We start from the raw sequence: 19031 nt of genomic DNA, 5'->3' as shown, positions 1-19031 counted from the left end.
ATACATTGTACTGCCTACATAAAATACTTTTGGTCCCATGCCCATTTAAAAAAATCTGTAATGTTTCATTAATCAATAATATAAAAGTAAGTAATACTTTGAAGTGACAAGCTTAAAAATCCAGAGGGTAAATGACATAAACTCTAAAGCCTGAATATCTGCATTTAAACCGTGACCACAGCACTTGACATTAAACAAGTCTTCTCTGTTTTACTTTATTCATCAAAGTATGAGACTCATCTGACACCCAGTGATGAAATAATATGAACCAAATTTGCCTTATCATCCAAAATAATAAACGAATAGAAAAGGATACATGTACCATAATTTTAAAGATATCAAACACCAAGCTTCCAGGAGAGGAAATCTCTGAGACGTCTGACCCCAAGAATGTTTCAATGCCTTTGTAGTACAAATAAGGGGAATGCTAGGAATGGGGAGAAGATTTTTAGGCGTTATAGACAGGAAACTGTATCAAGGGAGAGCAGATTCCAACTGCCACCCTGACAGATGGTTAGACAGTAACGAGGGATTTCTGGGCTGTGCTGTGGTTGTTCTGTGAGTCCTCAGCAAAGTGATGATCCACATGTAATGGAAAGGAATTACCTGAGCCTGGGGAAAACATCACCTGGGAGGATTCTAATTAATTCACACAGAGTTGGGGCCCAGTTTGCATCAACCAAGTGGACTAGAAAATCTCAAAGCTTATTGAACAGGAGGTGCCAAGGATGCTCTCAGCTGATGGCTTGCATGTGGGAATTTATCGTATGTAGACTAAAAATTGTGTGCTCCACCTGATTATAAAAGCAAACCTCTAAAAGATCAAATTCTCCTCCAGAGTAAAATAAAAGGGTTGTAGCATAAAAACATTTAGCATTCAAAATGAAATACACACTCAATGACATACTGACCCAAATAGTATGAGACCTGAGAAGAAGCAGGAAAATAAGATTTATGATGAGAAGGGAGGGCATGGAGGGAGGATGATGGAAGAGAATTTGATGGGAATAAAATGGAAGTCGATTAAAAGTACATTATATGCATATATGAAACTCACAACTGATAAAAACATAAAAATAAGAAAGCTCTGTAACAAGAAAAACCAAGTATGACTAGGCATGGCATAGTCAAATTTCTAAATACTTCATTGTAAAAGAAAAAGATCTTATAAACAGGACAATATATTCCGTGTAGAGGCACAAAGAGAAGCATGAGAGACTTTTCATCAGGATGAAAACTGCAGGATGGAAGGCATTGGGACAGAGACTTGAGACAACGCCGAGGATGGCCTAATTGTGCAGTGAGGGAGCCACACGTTCAGCCCAACAACATGCAATGACCCAATGCTTACAGTAAAAATAACTCATCACGTGATTCAAATTTCCGGGGTAAGAGAGAGCTTTACACAGACACATAGTTTCATGAAAGAAACAAAATGTCAGTCTAATCTGAAAGCAAAATAACTCATCCCAAACAAAAGAAAGTAGAAGACACTGCATTAGTATCGCACAAAGGAAATAGTAGAGAAAACAATGTCTTAATTGTAAAAATGATTTCCTTCATAATGATGCAGACAGCAATACGTCTAGGGAATTTAAAAGTTCCAGTTGGGTTTTTGGGTGGTGGGAGGAGGACAGTTACTTCTGAGACAGGGTCTGTCTATGTAGCTCTGGCTGTCCTGGAACACTGTATGTAGTCCAGACTGGACTCGAACTCCCTGCCTTTGCCTCCCAAGTGCTGGGATTAAAGGTATGTACCACCACAGCTGGTGAAAGTTTAATTGTTAATGTACATAAGAACAGTATGATTATTCGTTGATTGAAACATGTGACTCCCGGAAACTGATAGAGCCACGTTTGTCAGGCTTTAAGTGCTCTCTCTCTCCCTCTCCCTCTCCCTCTCCCTCTCCCTCTCCCTCTCCCTCTCCCTCTCCCTCTCTCTCTCTCTCTCTCTCTCTCTCTCTCTCTCTCTCTCTCTCTCTCTCTCTCTCTCTCTGGTAGAACAAAGTAGAGCATAAGTTAGTAAGACTATAATGGATTTCTATCACAGTCAAATGTCCCCTTACCGAATTCAAATTTACAACTCTCCAAGACAACAGCGAATACATTTTTATCAGTTACACTTTGAATATTTATGCGTCTGGATGATGCTTAGAGCCACAAAACAAGTCTTAGGGAGTTAAGCTGGGATGTCAACAATGGAGGAGCAGTAGAAATCATTAGCATAAAAGATCGCTGAAAATATTGATAAGTAAACGAGAAGATTCTAATGTCCATGAATTAACGATTCAGTCCAACCAACCAGACACCCCAGCATTCCCAGGGACTAAACCACCAACCAATGAGTAGACATGGAGAAACCCATGGCTTCAGCCACACGTGTAGCAGAAGATGGCCTTGTCTGGCATCAGTAGGAAGAGAATCCTTTGGGCCTGTGAAGGCTCGTTTTCACTGTGTATGGGATGCCTGGGCCTTGAGGTGGGAGTGGGTGGGTGGAGGTGGGAGTCTTCAGAGAAGCAAGGAGAGAAGGGAGTATGGGAGGGGAGGCTATAACATTTGAATTGTAAATACATACAATATCCAATAAAAAATAAAATAAAGTAACAATAAAATGACCCCTAAGGACAAAAAAAAAAAAAGACTCAGTCCAGTGATATATTCAAGACATAGCTCAGTAGCAGAACATTTATCTAGAGTGGACCCAGCCTTGGAATCTAACTCCAGCACCAGAAAGCAAGAGATTAAGTCCAATATGATATTATAAAATATTTTAATATGAATGAAAATAAAACATTTCAAAATGTTTACATGCCTGTGTTCAGTAATTAGCAGTAATATTTCAGCAAGCAAGTTCTATATTTGCAGGGTAAGAGAGGTCTTGAGTTTGTTAACTTAATAAACTAGAAAATAGAGGAAAAGAAGTTAATAGAATAAAGCAAAACCTAATTTAAATATGCAATTGTAAAACAAGTTGTTTACAGTCCAATCTCAGGCATGGGTTTGTGTCCAAACACCTTACTTGAGTCATCCCAGAGACATTTACAATTGCAAATATTGGGAATGGACAAGAGGATCAAACAGGAGAGGCCAGCTAATCTTCATCAAGAAGTTGACCACCGCTTTGGACGGCTGCAGTTTAATTTGATGCAGGCCTTCTTGGAGCCAATGTGGAGTATGTCTTAAGAGTTTTCCAACAGAGCTATAAGGAAGATGGTGCCTGTCTTCCTGTTTCTAATCCAATATTTCCCTCTAGAAATTCTTAATATTTTCCTGACCAGAGCAAGTCGATATTAACTCCTATACAAGCAGAGTTTCAGGTGTTTGAAATAGCAGCCTCAGCATGAAGGAATGAACCCCAAAAGAAATAAGGAGTAGCAATCAGTAGCCTCAGCTATGCTGTACTCACCCAGGAATGCAGTAACTTTTCAATGGTTCTCTCGGGTTAAATTCTTTCATGTGTCCAGTCTTTCACAGCGGCTTTTCAATGGATGGCCTCATCACATTTTGGTGTATGACTTCACATGCTGATAATGTGCTTGGGAAACGCAGAGGGATGCTAAGATGTACTGCAGCTGCCACACACATGACCATGACAAAGAACAGTCCCTGAGGGATTGCAGGGATTACCACCCTGAAGCTTTCCTTATTTAAGAAGTCAAATGCTGATAAATCTGTAACTCATCAGATGTGTTTTTGAGAATTCTTGTGGGTATTTATTACAACAATTCATTTTCCCCCTCTTCGTCATGATCTCTGAACACAATTAGGTTGGCATTTTCCTTTTCTATTTCGAGGAAATGTTTACCACAGGAAACCTGTGTGTGGAAAGAGTCATTAGGCCAGTAAGGATGATCTTCTCTGACCTAACATACTATTTCTTTCCCACTAGTCTTAACAACTAATACAATTCTCCTTATCCCAGCTGAGAAGCCAACATTAATGAAAGTCATATGCTGAGACACCAAAGCTCAACATTAACAAGGAACTATTAGTGAGAAAAAAATCCCAAACCTGGTCAAAAATTAACTGGGCAAGAATATTTAAAACATGGTGGGGATTCACATGCGACCTAACAGTCATAAGAAGAGGGTTTCATGAGGGTCTTCTGCATTGAATGTGGTATGAATGTACCTGATTTAAACATCTCTTTTTATTTCAAGAGGCCTACGATACCATAGCATGTTTCAGTATGGAATGGTCTGCATTAGTTATAGATTTTGAATAAAAAAAAATCACCTAAAATTTACTGGCTCAATACAATGGAATATGACCTCATAGACTTACATGAATTTTGAATTTTGGCACACTCATGTGTGTCTTCCATCAGAAGGGTTTTCCACTCATCAATAGTATTGAGGTTGGCAAATGACTCCAATGGGGAAGAATCCATTTTCATGGTTGCAAACAGGCTTATTTTTTCTTTGCACTAGCTGATGGGCTGAGAACTTCTTAAGTTTCTTTTCATTGAGGCTCTCTAGTACAGCTTGCAATATGCCAGTTGGCTCATATTAATTCTGATCAACACAAGGAGCTGGGAGATGAAGCAAACAGAATTCAGTCTTTTGACACTAGACCTAGTCTCTCCTTTGACGTGGATTGAAATCCTGACCATAATTAAGAAAATTTTATAGACAAATTAAAACTCAGTGATGGATATCACTAAAAACTGTTTAAATGGCTACCGAGAAAAGAAAAGAAAAGAAAAGGAAAAAAGGAAGGAAGGGATGGAGGAAGGAAGGAAGGAAGGAAGGAAAGAAGGAAGGAAGGAAAAAAAAACAGCATGACTCCTCTTAGGATACCCTGGAAAACAAAGTTCTCATGTCTCCAGAGAAAGGAGTTTGCCATTTCCTGGCTCCTTCAAGCAAAATAGGCAAAGTACAAATTTATTTCCCAGAGGGGGGTTATGCTATGATGACTCAAAGGACATACGTCGCCTTTAGATTTTTTCCTCAAGTGTAGAGATAATTTAATTCTTTCCCCCTGAGGGTTGGTTGAGGAGAATCTTTAACATTTGTGCCATTTTCTAGGTGACTGGAGAGCAACTACCAAGTCAATTCAAAAAACACTGGCCACCCTGTGTTTCTTCTATCTGTAAAATTTCACCCTGTGAAATCTATAAGTTTCTTCTATCCCTATTAGTATATCCCTAATAAACACAGCATTCAACCAAACATCTCAGTTGTTCAATGTCTTCTTGAAGTTCAGTCTACATTGCTACCCCAGACACTCTTCCAGAGAGGTATTTCTTTTTTACTCTGTTCCAGTCAAACTGACAGAAGGAAATGAGAATTTCTCCATGGTCTTGTGTCCACTTATTCAGAGCTCTGTGGCTACATTCTAGCTGAAGTTTCCTACATCACAAGGAACCTCAGCTTGGTTTATCCTATTTGCTTAAAAATAATACACTGTATTATCTTTATCTACTTATACCATATTTTTGTGCTTGTATACTTCATTTTCTCAGATGGATTTAAAATTTTTAACAAAACTAATAAACCAAAAAATTTCCCCATAATGTTATGCTTTGCATATTGTAATGGTAAGCTTTGATTGTCAACTTGACAGGATATAGGAGACAAGCCTCTGGGCATACCTACCTATGTGGATTATCTAGGGTAGTTAGTCTCTGGGCACATTTTTGAAACAACACTAGGTTAATTGATATAGAAAGAACTACCCGGAGTGTGGAACCACACACTGAAACCACACATAGGTCCTCTTGCTGTGTTTCTTCTGATTTAATACACATAGCATTCAGTCAAACATCTCAGTTATTTAAAGTCTTCTTGAAGTTCAATCTACATTGCTTTCCCATCCTATACAAAGGGCTGGGATCCTACATTTTATTATGAGACATGTAGCTGAGCATGACCATTCATCACTGTTGCTTTCTGCTGCAGATGGATTAGGACCATTGCCTGAAGCTCTCCCTATTGTGACTTCCCCACCATGACTGCGCCACCTTCCAACTGTGAGCTAAAATAAATCCTTTCCTCCTTAGGTTGCTCTTCTCAGATGGTTTAGCATAACAATGACACAAGTAACTCATACACATGTTATCTCTGATGAGAAGTTTGGAAATGGTAAAAAAAAAAACAAGCTGTACTAAGTTCAAAATACCCTATATGGACTTGATATAGATAGAACGGATCTGTATTTCTGATTACTCCATAAGAGGACAACAGAAATGATTAAATTTAGCATCCTATTGATGCTCTATAGTGCACCCACCCACTGGCTGTGTGATTGCACTCTCTGCTCTCAACATCCTATATAAAACTATAAGAGTCATGAGGAAAGACTTCTCTTGTAGAAAACCTGGGTTCAAGTTCCAGAGCCTACGTGGGACAACATACATGAAACTCCCTATAACTTCTACTCTAATTGGCCCCAATAGGCACCTGCACTCATATGCACACGCATGCTCGTGCACACACACACACACACACACACACACACACACAGAATTTTAAAAATGCCTAATATTTAAAAGTGGTATACCCTTTTGATTTGGGCATAATTATTTATTAATTTTAAATTGTTTAAAATGTTTTTATTCATTCTTTGATAATTTGATACATTTACACTCCTACTAGATAGCCCCACAATGGCTTCCTTTCAAAATTCTTTATATTTTATTTTATTTTACTCTCATATATTACAAACTGACTGCAATTTCACTTCATTACACTGTGTCCAGTTCCCCCCATACCTCCCTCCTCTCTCCCCCGGATCCATTCCTTCTCCATTTCCCTTAGGAAAAGAACAGGCTTCCCAGAGATATCAACCAAACACAGATGCAATAAAACTAAGCACAAACCCTCATATCAGGGTTGGACAAGGCAATTCAGTAGGAGGAAAAGGGTCCCAAGAGTAGGCAAAATGAAAATCCCCAACTCCCACTGTTAGGACTCCCACAAAAACATCGAGTTAACAACTATGGCATATTTGCAGAGGCCCTAGTACAGATCCCTTTAGGCTGTGTGATTGTGGTTTTAGTATCTGTGAGCCCCTGGGAGCTTTGCTTTGTTGAATCTGAGTTGTATTCTTCTGGTCCTTTGACCTCTCTTGCTCCTGCAATCCTTCCTCTTCCTCTTCTTTGTGGTCCCCTAGAGCTCCAAAAGGAGGGACCAAATGGAGATGGCCAATTTGGTTTGCACCTAATGTTTGGCTGTGGTTCTCTGCATCTGCTCCAGTCAGCTGCCAGAGGAAACCTCTCTGATGACCATGAAGCTAGGCAAGATCTATAAATATAGCACAAGATCATTATTGATATTTCTTTCTATCTTAGATCTCTGATCACTTCCTGGCACCCAGGCAATGTCAGATATGGGCTCCCTCTCCTTGGTGTAGACCTCAAATTAGACCAGTCATTGGTTGGCCACTCCCACAAGTTCTGCACCTCCATAGCCCCAGCAAATCATGCAGACAGAATAGATTGTCCTTTCCCCCCACCCCCTCTCATTCTCTCTCTCTCTCTCTCTCTCTCTCTCTCTCTCTCTCTCTCTCTGTGTGTGTGTGTGTGTGTGTGTGTGTATAGAGTATCTGCTGGAGTACATCTCACAACACTCTTCCCATTAGCAGCTGATAAGTAGCAAACTTTTTTTTATAACATGGGACAAATTAGGGAATCAAGATAACTGATTACCAGGGAAATTCTCATAAATAAATGAGGTGGTATCTGTTGTCATTATAATAGGGAGGTGTTCAGTAGATGACATTAGAGAAACAGATCATGCCCTGGAAAAGAAGCACAAACCCAATATCCCATCTATCCCAATATATAAATAAAATGTTAACAGAAAGAGAGACAGAGACAAAGACAGACAGAGAGAGAGAGAGAGAGAGAGAGAGAGAGAGAGAGAGATGGAGAGTATGGATGTCACCTTAGAAAAGGTCTGACAAAGCTCTAAGGAAAAGATACTTGTATCATATAGTACTGAAGTTTTATGAACTATATCTTTTCAGAGTTAGAAGATAAGGCATAAAATGGAGAAAACCAATGGCAATTTATATAGCTATTTGAGATAAATAAATACCTTGATCAATTAAAGAAGAACATATTTTCACAAAATATTGCTCAAAGATTGTTAAAGTTAAAACTATCTGACACACTATTCAACCATGTTTTAAAGTTAAATTTCATAGATACAAATCCAAAGTAGAAAATTCATTTGTCCAGTAGCTACATAGGAAATATGTTCAACTGCCCTCATTACACAGAGAACTGGAATTTCGAACAGTTTGGCAAGAAATGTAAATCTTTGTTGAACTTTGGGTTGATAAGAGTCAAGAATGCATTAACTTTCCTGAATAACTGGTGGTAATAATTTGGCACAACCATTTTGAAAGAGAATTTGGCAGAATTTCTATGAAGCATTAAATATAGATCCCCTTTTAGTGAACAGTTCTTCTTCTGATTATGCTAGAAAAATCTGGCCCATGTGAGGAGGCATGAAGGAGAATGGGTAAGTAGCATCTGTTAAACCTTTTCAATGGGATACATAATGCAACAGTTAAAAAGGTCCATGTGGTTCTTACTGTTCTGACCTGAAATATTGCTGAGACTTTTCTAAGAGATCTAACCACAGGAAGCAGGGATATATTCATAATTACACTTATGGGCTGGAGAGTTGGCTCAGCCGTTAAAGGGTAGGCTCACAACCAAAAATAAAAAAATTACACACACACGTGCACAACACACACACACACACACACACACACACACACACACACACGATCTTTCTTTACATTCCGTTTACAGTAAATTATTGTTGGATCATGAAAAACATGGAGGCTGGGCATGGTGGGGTGGCATTCATCTTTCATCGCAGCACTTGGGAGGCAGAGGCATGACCGAGTACTATGTTTGACTCTGTGACATCAAGGACCTTAAAGGTGAGGAATGAGAAAATCAGGTGTGAGTCCTCATAGCTTTCAAGGACAGCCTGGTTGGGTAGTGAGTTCCAGGTCAGCTGGGGTTAAATAATTGAGACTTTGTCTTAAACAGGAAAATGTACATGGCATATATAAAAATGTATGACCTATGTTTTAATAAATATAAGAGTGCATCTGTATATTCACCCTACTTACTTATGTATACATCAGAGGGATTCAAAGATACAGACAAAAGCATACATAGAATGTAAATGGACTAAAGTTAGAGGTGATTAATAAGTACATCTGTTTTATTTGTTATTTTTGAAACAAAATGGGTATCAGAATCTACATACGAATCAATAAAAGCAAAATAAGTAAAATTAAATGAATTTAAAAATATAAATGAACGATTGAGTGGGATTCTTTCTTCCAAATGTATTTGATGATTTCTTTCCTTATTGTTCTACCCAGATGCTCTTGGAAGATGAAGCAGGCATTCCCAGGAAGCAAAAGAGATAGGAATGCCCAAGCCTGATTTTTCCCCTTGAATTTACGATCCTTGAGGTTTGGGAGTCAAAGTTCTTGACTGTTGTCCCACAGCAGTGATTATAATGTGTCTAGTAATTTAAAAAGAAATGGACCCTTTTCTGAAATAGATTAGGAACACTGTTCTAGTGACTGAAATGTATTATTTACAACTGTGTCCAATGAAGAACATGTCCCTTTACTCACTGACAAAAGGTCACTGTTAGCAGTGACAGAATTGCCAACACCCCATTATTTGTCAAAATAAATTCACACAAACAAGTTTTTATTGATTCATTGATGGGCCTTGTTTTCTTCCTGGAAATGCTCATAGAGGTTTTTAAGTTTCACGTGGCATACACTAATGGATGTCCAAAGCCACAACCGTAGTTCACCATTATTGCTTAGCATCCTGAACGCAACTGCTGTTCCAGACCAGCTTAGGTCGCCCATGCTTGACTGTGTTCAGCTGCTTTAAATGCTTTATCATTTGCTAAGTGTACTCACCATTAGTTATTGAAGACTGATTGGTGCCAGTGCCCAGATTCATAAGTATGTAATACCTCTTGCTTAAAGGTTGGGAAATGATCCTGTTGTATAAGTGACACTGCTTTATGTCTTGTGACCTCAGAAAGCATTGGTACATGCGTTTGAATATACGGCTGGGATTCAGACCTTGGTCCTAAAAATAGAGGGTTTCTTCTGTAGCTATAAGATAGTCACTCTCCTAAATGGCAAGATCAGTTTTCTCAATATCATCAAAGAATTAAATCCTTTCCCAGATCTGGAATCTAAATGGGAATCTCACTCTTTCTTTCCCTCATTTTTCCTCCTTCCTTTCTCCGTCTTCTCTTTCCTTAAGTCTGAGTGCGAAGGATAGAATCACCCACTGCTTCAATTATTCCAACTGAAATAGTAGGCTAATGCTAAATTGCCCTCAAGTTATTACGCTTCAGATAAAAATCACTAAGAGACGATGAAGGAGAAAAATTGATAATTCTTTTTATCCAGAATATAGACACCAATTGAGAAAAATAGCATCAGCTAATTGTTCTTCTGCAGAATTTTCAAATATACATTTTAGATTAACGAAGGAAGATTAAAAAAAAAAAGACACAGTTCCTTCCCATTTCTGCCTCAAAAATGTTTGCATCTAGTCAATATTTTTAAAATCGGCAATGTAGAGGTTATAAAACTTAATAGTTCACCCTAAAGAAAACATGTGTTAGCCAATGGTCTTTGGCCATTTATAACTTTGGCAAAATCACCCGAGTTAGAGCAAAAGGCTTCATGTGAAGAATCTCAGACAAGCTGCACATATTTACATTTGTGCAAAGTTACAAGTACAACGAGGTGGCAAAATGCTCCTTTCCCCACGGTTAGACCTGCTTAAAAATCAACCTCTACTCCATGTTTAAGGTTTCTGTTTGATATTTTTCTGTCCCTGACACTGGCTCTGTTTTGGGCACAGGATGGGTATCATTCCTAGGTATTCATAGATGCATTGCTCTCTGTTACATGTGTACTTCAGGGAATACTGGGTATGGGCTGAGAATTAGGTGTACCAATATGGGTCCACATATGCAATAAGACTACTTCTGGATCCTGCACCGAGCCCTTTTAGTCCTCTGAATATGACCCTTTCACTCTCAAAAGGCCTGCCCCTTGTTTTTTTTTTTTTAGTATACCATGACCAGAATGATTTTAAAAAAATGTGGGGTTTTCTTTGGTGAACAAGATAAGGTTTATTAGAGTTCATGGGAGCATCCCAAAGGATGAGGGCAGGTATTGACCAAATGGAGCTCATAGAAGAAAACTCTCATTGGGTGACAGTAGACAAGGACCAACCTACATTTTTTAGAAGTTTATTATTAGGGCATGTGAGTGTGAGTCGTGTGTGTGTGTGTGTGTGTGTGTGTGTGTGTTTTGTAGATGGTACATGATTGTCTCCTTCCAACTTTATGTGGGTTCTGGAAATTGAATTGAAGTCTCCAGGCTTGCCTAGCAAGCACTTTTACTTGCGGATTCCTTTTGCCCCAACCCACGTGCCAGCCAGCATGTATTTATTTTGTGTTAGTTCTAAAATTTTTTTAATGTGTCTTTAAATAGTTTTAAAGATTGTTGATTTAACTCAGTATACACTACTTGCCTGACAATTGCCCAGGTTCAGCCTCCAACACACACACACACACACACACACACACACACACACACACACACACACACAAACACACACACACACACACAAACGCGCGCGCGCGTAGATACTTATCATCTAGAGAAATGTGCAATGCTCAAAGGAAGACAGAATAAACGAATTACCTAGTTGTCAGAGCTGGTCTCAGAAGCGGAAGCAGGAAGCAAGATAGTTTGCATAAGGAAATCCTGTCTTTCAAGGAAGAAGGAATTTAAAATTTTTCTTACTAAATGAGGTTCAAATTTAAAGATTCCTTAGGCTAAACTACAACGGCACTTCCAGTGGAGTTGAAAGAAGCATACAGTTTTGAAGAGCAATAAATTCCATGGACATCTCCAATGTTAGAATAGAACGGAGAATTAGAGTTGAATTGTTTAAACAGACTCAAGTCTCCTTCAAATAGAAGTCACCAGTCTAAATGGGCAAGGCTGGGCCTGGGCGGGGCGAGGGGCGGGGCGGGGCGGGGCCGGGGCGGCAGTGGGAGTGGTGTGGATTCAGCAGCCAGAACAGCCTCTAGCTCCCAGCAGGACACCCGTTTGCAAAAGTAGTTCAACAGAAGGTAGGGGTGGCACTGGAAACCCTTACAGTGCAGTCTGAATTTCCATCAAAGAGCAGTGAGAGCAAACTGTCTCTCCATCACTGTGGTGTCTGAATAAGAACATTAAATAACAGCAGCCCTCCTGTCAGGAGGTCAGTTTAACTGTGAGGAAACCCAGCAGTAAGCAAGGTACTACAATGCCATCAAAATGAGGCGATGGCTTGTATGGCAGCTGGCACTCCTACAAAGCCGCAAGGCCAAATGGCTTGGACTGTTCTCATACTTATGAACACCCTTGGATTCCTGTTCTCTAGCAGACCATTCTAGAACTACAGGAGTCGGGGGAGGACAGGGGGAGGACTGCGTCAAACACTTCTACCACTAAGCGAGAAATAAAAGTGCCACATAGATACTCACGGAAGAAATTACTTGTTCCATAAATAGCATAGGGCTACCATCTTAAATATGTATATGGTGGCTTCCAAAGTCAGCCAGATTAGTAATTTACTGCAGATTAAAAACCATGGTAATTTGAAAGATGCATGGTTGTTTACTGTACCAGCATCCCAAGTTCCTCTGGCTTCGGAATCTATACTCAACTAGTTCTCCTCTGCTGCCATTCTGGCCTTACACTCAAGTGAACATGAGAACAGCTATTCTGTGCTTCTAAATTGTTGTCTACAAAAGTGGTTCTCAACCCTCCTAATGCTGTAACCCTTAAATACAGCTCCTTATGTTGTGGTGACCCACAGTGAGGCTGGTCACTAGGCTGACCTTCTGCAAGAAACCGCAAGTAGTTGTTGGTCTTTGGAATAGTTAGAAAAGAAATGATGCAGCATGTAATCGCGCGTCAGAAAAGAATCACAAGGCTATGAGTTGAACGGGCTGGGAATGAAGACTAATTACAATCTGTGAGGAAAACAAGTGTCTAAATGTTAACTGATCAAATATTCATCCATCGTTGTCCCAGCCTGACTTGTGACATGTGCTAAAACTGCCCCATAAGATTTTCTCAAGTAATTGTTTTTTTTCTTGGTTAAAGTATTGCTATAGATGGCTCAGAGGTTAAGAGCACTGACTGCTCTTCCAGAGGTCCTGAGTTCAATTCCCAGCAACCACGAGGTGGTTCACAACCATCTGTAATGGGATCCGATGCCCTCTTCTGGTGTGTTTGAAGACAGCCAAAAGTGTATTCACATAAAATAAATAAAGTATTGCTATATGCCACTTCAGGTAATTTAATGAAAATTTCTCTGGATTGCCAGCCATCCGTTATCGTAAAGAAAACGTTGCTAGGATGATCATTTTCAATGTTGTTTTGCTATTTTGAAAACAACTAAGCCATTTAAAAAACGGAGGACCCCCAGGAATGGTTTGCTACCACCCCAGATCTGAAATGTATAAATTATATGATTATAGTTAATAATAGAAAAAATAATATGCAAATGATGAAATATATGCTAACATAATTAGATTTCTTTTTCTCAAGGGAAGAAGGTACTAATTCTTCTCCACAGGTAATGACCATAATTAATTTGGTTGGTACTTTTTTAACCCTGGAGCTGGAAGAAGTAGATGCTTGTCTCCATCCCCACTCAGAAGCTGCTGCCAATTGAAGTCTACTTACAAATGAAAATTAAGTTTTCTCTAAGGGCGCCTCGCGGGAAAAACGAACTGCTCTTAAGAAAAGGTCAGAAAACTACTCAGTGGTGTCTTTGGAGGCACCATATCTCATAATACATGAGAGCTCTTCCTTTTTAAATTGTATTTTCTTTCCTTTTTTTAAACCCCAAAGGTCCTTAGCATATATACTATGGCTTCTGGTTTTTATGCCTTTTTGGGACTCCTGAGGAGTATGTGAATCAGTGTGTCTCTATCTGTGTTTTGTGCCTGTTTTGGACTCCTTTCCTTCTATTGGTTTGTTTTCTCCTAATCTGTTGTTTGTGCCTTGGCTTTATCTTACTATATTTTATTTTAGTTTATTATTATCCCTTAGCACCTTGTATTCTAATGAGAGACAGAAAGAGTGTAAATGCGGATGGAAGGGGAAAAAACTGGGAACAGTTGAGGATGGTAAAACTATAATCAGATTATACTATATGAAAAAAATTATACTTTCATGTATTATTTTCATAGTTTGTTACTAGAAAAAAACAATATTTTGAATAAAACAATAAAGTAAAAATTTAAATAACTATATATTAAATTATTTAATTCACATTATTTTGCATATTTTTGTAGGCATAATGTTTTGTGCACTGTGTAAAGGGCATTGTTGTGTTATTCGAATGCTAATTTCTCTGCCCTTACATCAGGTTCAATCCAGACACTGGTACTTTTATCGACTAGGAGTATATGTGTACATGCACAGCCATACTTGACTTTATGGAAGCATTTGAAGCTCTGTCAAGTAGTAAGTGTAAAATACTATTTGATCTTTAAATTCCGTGCTTTGAACTCTGAGTAAGAACAGCCATTAAAAAAATAAATAAATAAAACCAATTTGTTGTCAAGGCAAGCTTCTGTTTCATGAATTGCCCAATCCTTTCATTGGTCTTATTTCTCAAATCACCACTTTCTGTGAACTTGTAGGAATTTTTATGAAATCGTGGGAACAAACCTTTGACTGTGACATGTGTTGTAATGCCTTCTTCACCTCTGACTCACATCAGCTTGTTCATGACATCTGCGCTAGTTATCTGTTGCTGGGAAGCAAAGCACCGCAAACACCACAGCTCCGAACACGGCGTGTTTGTTGTCGCACCCTTTCTGTTGGTTGAGATTCTGTCCTGGTTTAGCAAACCCTTATGCCTCGGTCCCTCTCACAAGGCTCTACCCAGGGTGTTAGCCAGAGCGCAGCCTCCTGGGAAGGATCAACAGAGTTCTGATCAACTCCTCCTTTATCTACATGACATTCTTGGTACCTTGCTCCTTTTGTTTTGGTCCTGGGGGTGTTCCCTTTGGGCCAGCTGACCGCATGGTAACCTGACACCTACTTCACCAAAGCCAGGCAATGTCTGTAGTGGAACTTAGTAGAAGCTCTTGTGATTAGCATGGGAATGGCAGGCTCTGAAGATTGAGACATTCTGTTGATTGGACTAACTCCAGGGGAAGAAATCACCCCAAGCCATGGATAGCAAAGAGAAAGGGTCAAAAGAAACTGTTAAGAGCCGTCTATTGTTCAATTATGCAATTCTGTAGTTTCTGTCTTTTACTTATAATAACAGTCTGCTTGTCAAAAGTTTATTTTATTGTTTTGTTCACACAGCACTCTGTCTTGAGGAAACAACCTACATTTTGCTGGTTAACTTTTCAAAGTTAGTCTTCATTTAGTTTTCTTTTATTGTTTGGACTATAAACTGACCCTTTCTCTATATAGAAAATTAAATATCCCCATACTACATGTCCCCACAAATTTGGAGTCACATCACATTCATGTCCCATACATAGTTTTGTTTCCCTTTTGTTCCTTTTGATCTATTTTTCTCCCAGCATAGCAGTAGCAATGCATTATAAACAAGACACCACTAAACTTACACTGACTCCATAACTGGAATGCATATCACATTTCTCCAAAACACTATTGGTTGTTATTATGCATCTTTCCTCTGTGGTATTCCCTTTAATTTGTAGGACTAATTATGAAGCCTCCTAATGGACTTCCAAAACTTACAGAATACTGAATTTTATATATTAAATTCACATACTGATTTTTATATAATTTTATATGATGGAGTTTAATTTCTAAATTATCACAGCAAGAAATTAACAATAGCAACTACTATTTCAAAGAACAATTATAATCATATGCTGTAACGTAAATTCTTTTTTTCTTTCTTTCTTTTTTTTGGAGCTGAGGACCAAACGCAGGGCCTTGCACTTTCTAGGCAAGCGCTCTACCACTGAGCTAAATCCCCAACCCCTGTAACAGAAATTCTTTAAAGGCTGGAGAAGAGAATGGCTCAGTGGTTAAGAGTGGTTGCTGTTCAACCATGAGGACCAGAAGTATATAAGCTGAGCAGCTCATAACTACCTGTGACTCCAGCGCTGAGGGATCCAGTCCTCTTTTCTGGCTTCTAAAGGTATGTGACACACATGTGATAATATAGTCAACACAGACCTGTACACAGAAACAAAGGCACATGCCCACACTACATGCATGTATATGCGTGTGCGCTCGCGCGCGCACACACACACACACACACACACACACACACATACACACACACACACACACACACACACACACACAAATAAAATAGAACTTAAAAACTTCTTTAAAACTAGCTTTTTTGGATTGAATCTGAAAGCCTACTGCCCAAGATTCATTAAATGGAGTGTTGCCTACCAGCTGATGTCCTAAGAGGAATCTGAATATATAAGGTTCTGACTTATTCAAAAGACTCATTATGTGAAGAATTCATAATCTGCTGCTGTTATTGAGAGGTGGAGAAGAACAGGAAGTGTAGCATAGTTCAGAGAAGTAGTTCACTGAAAAAAGGCTCTGAAAAGATGCTTCTTGTCCCTGTCCCCATTACCCGGCTCTGCTTTCTGACCTCCATGTAATCAACAGTCGTCCTTCACACTCATGATGTTCAGCCTTGCTGCAGACAAAATAATGACACTAGACCATGCTTAGACAGAGAACCAAAATGAACCTCTCTCCTCTGTAGGGTTATGCGTTCTGTGGATGCTCCACCACAGGGCTTGGCTGCTTGGGAAGGCAAGACATGGGAAGTTTGACCAAGATTACCCCAGGCTGTCACCTGGTGGGTGTTGGGCTGTAGGGCAGCCTCTGGAAGAGGAGGAAGAGCTGGAAACAGTGGGGGCTGTGGACTAGATCTAGCCCCAGGGCCTAGGGGGAAAGAGGAGAGCTCCAGCAGGGATAGTCCTTGGCTTGACAGTGACAGGCTGTGGTGGCTGTGACTGGGAGTGCAGGGAGGCCTTCTAAGAGAGATTAGACAGCAGCTTTGTAGGTGAAGGTCTTCTCTGTGACTCCCTAAAGCAGATCCTGATGAAAAGAGGCAGTCATGGTTTTAAGACATTTATTGTTATGGCGGAAAGTGGATGAGTAAAACTGTACCCACTTCTCAGGGTGGGCCTGAGATTAAAATCATTTTTCAGGGAGGAGTGTCTGGGAAGGAAAGGTTAATTGGCTAAGCCTCTAGGCCTTTAGGTACCTCATTATAATGGAGATCTGTTTGGAGCCTACTTGACGTATGGTCACATCCTCTAACTGTAGAGGGGCTTGGGAATCTATGGAAGGCTGAGGCTAGTGATGGGGGAGGGGCGTGTGTTCCCCCGGAATCAGGGGAAAGGCCTACTGTCCCTTCAGGGTCACTAGGGTTTCTAGCCTTAGCTCAACCAGGAACCAGGCTGCCTTACACAGTCCCACACCCCTTTTAAGTGATTTATCATAAATGGAAGTCTAACACACTTGCCAACTATTTATTTCAGGGATTTTACAGTTGTTAACTTTTAGCCAGAGGTGGCCACTAGTGATTAAGGCCACAGATATAAATTTATTGCTGAGCAGTCCTGCAAACAAGTTTTAAATAAATTTGTCAACTTCTTTGATAAATTTAATGTGCAGCTAAGTTGGAATTTGTTTTAGGTCCACTAATGGAGATCCAGCCAAGTTTTGAAGTTGTCTTTTCATGCTGCCTTTCATCTGAATATTCTAATCTTGTGGTGACTTTGATAATCCACAAAGTGGATCTCAGTTGTGGTTTGTCCTGGAGTTATCTGTATTTTGATGCTAATTCCACTGCCCCAAGGACAGCTTCCCTGTACTCAGGAATCAGGTGACTTCACCAGAACCTTCTCCCCATTGAATTTGTAAAGTACAGGTGAGGGGCAGGTACAGGATAGAAGGAGGCCTGTCATTGGAGGAGAAGGAAGGATGGGCAGGAGAGAAGTTTGAAGGAAGAGGAGGAGACCGGAAGAGAAGGAGAGAGAGGAGACAGAGAGAGGGGAGAAGCCATGGCAGGTGATGTTAACATTCTGCTTTGTGTATTTACAGGTTGTTATTAATGTTCCTAAGGGATGGGTGGTACTGGGCTTTGTATGTTTAAGTGGGCAATTATATCTTATCAATTGGGTCAAAGATTACTGTGCTGTGTGTTCTTTTATGCGAAGGTTTAGTGTAGGAAAGTGTGCATCTGGGATGTTTTTCCGCCAAGATAACTAGCAGATATCTTGGGGCACCCGCGGTGCGGACCTAGTGGGTAAAAGACAACCGTACCTTTTTATTTTTATATTTTTACAACAACAGATCTCAGCCTTCCATCACTGGATGGGTAGGAATCATAGTGACCAAAGCTCTAGTGTGGGAACTCTGTAATGGAAATTGTGCCCTTTTTAAATGTATGTTTTATTAGATATTTTATTTATTTGCATTTCAAACGATATGCCCTTTCCAGGTTTCCTCTCTGCAAACCCTGTATCCCATCCCCCTCCCCATGCTCCTATGAGGGTGCTCCCCAACCCCCATGCACTCCTGCCTCACCAACCTAGCATTCCCCTACACTGGGGCATCAGGCTTTCACAGGACCAAGGGCCTCCTCTCCCACTGATGTTAGATAAGACCATCCTCTACTACATATGCAGCTGGAGCCATGGGTTTGTCCATGTGTACCCTTTGGTTGGTGGTTTAGGCCCTGGAAGCTCTGGGGGGTCTAGTTAGTTGATATTATTGTTCTTCCTATAAAGTCAAAAACCCCTTCAGCTCCTACAATCCTTTCCTTAACTCCTCTATTAGGGTCCCCGTGCTCAGTCCGATAGATAGCTGCAAGTATCCACATCTGTACTGGTCAGGCTCTGGCAGAGCTTCTCAGGAGACAGCTGTATCAGACTCTTCTTGGCATCAGCAGTAGTTTCTGGGTTTGATGGC

At 40.0% G+C, this 19031-nt stretch overlaps 1 long non-coding RNA gene across 2 annotated transcripts; it reads right to left on the bottom strand.

Annotated features, from left to right (window-relative positions):
- Nucleotides 1-2755: 2755 nt before the first annotated feature.
- On the bottom strand, nt 2756-12009 carry LOC147995705 (uncharacterized). 2 transcript variants are annotated; one of them, XR_015683813.1, is made up of 3 exons: nt 11727-11998; nt 4284-4530; nt 2756-3814 (listed from the first exon to the last, which is right to left on the bottom strand). It is a non-coding gene; the product is annotated as an uncharacterized LOC147995705 (long non-coding RNA). The 2 variants fall into 2 exon arrangements; XR_015683812.1 differs by lacking the exons at nt 2756-3814; nt 4284-4530 and adding an exon at nt 6531-7243 and having other exon boundaries at nt 11727-12009.
- Between the last annotated feature and the right edge of the window lie 7022 nt (nt 12010-19031).

Source organism: Rattus norvegicus, chromosome 3 (assembly GCF_021556685.1).
Source record: "Rattus norvegicus strain SHRSP/BbbUtx chromosome 3, alternate assembly SHRSP_T2T, whole genome shotgun sequence".
NCBI lineage: Eukaryota > Metazoa > Chordata > Mammalia > Rodentia > Muridae > Rattus > Rattus norvegicus.
Note: the sequence above shows the minus strand (reverse complement) of the source record. Positions and strands in the feature narration are given on the sequence as shown.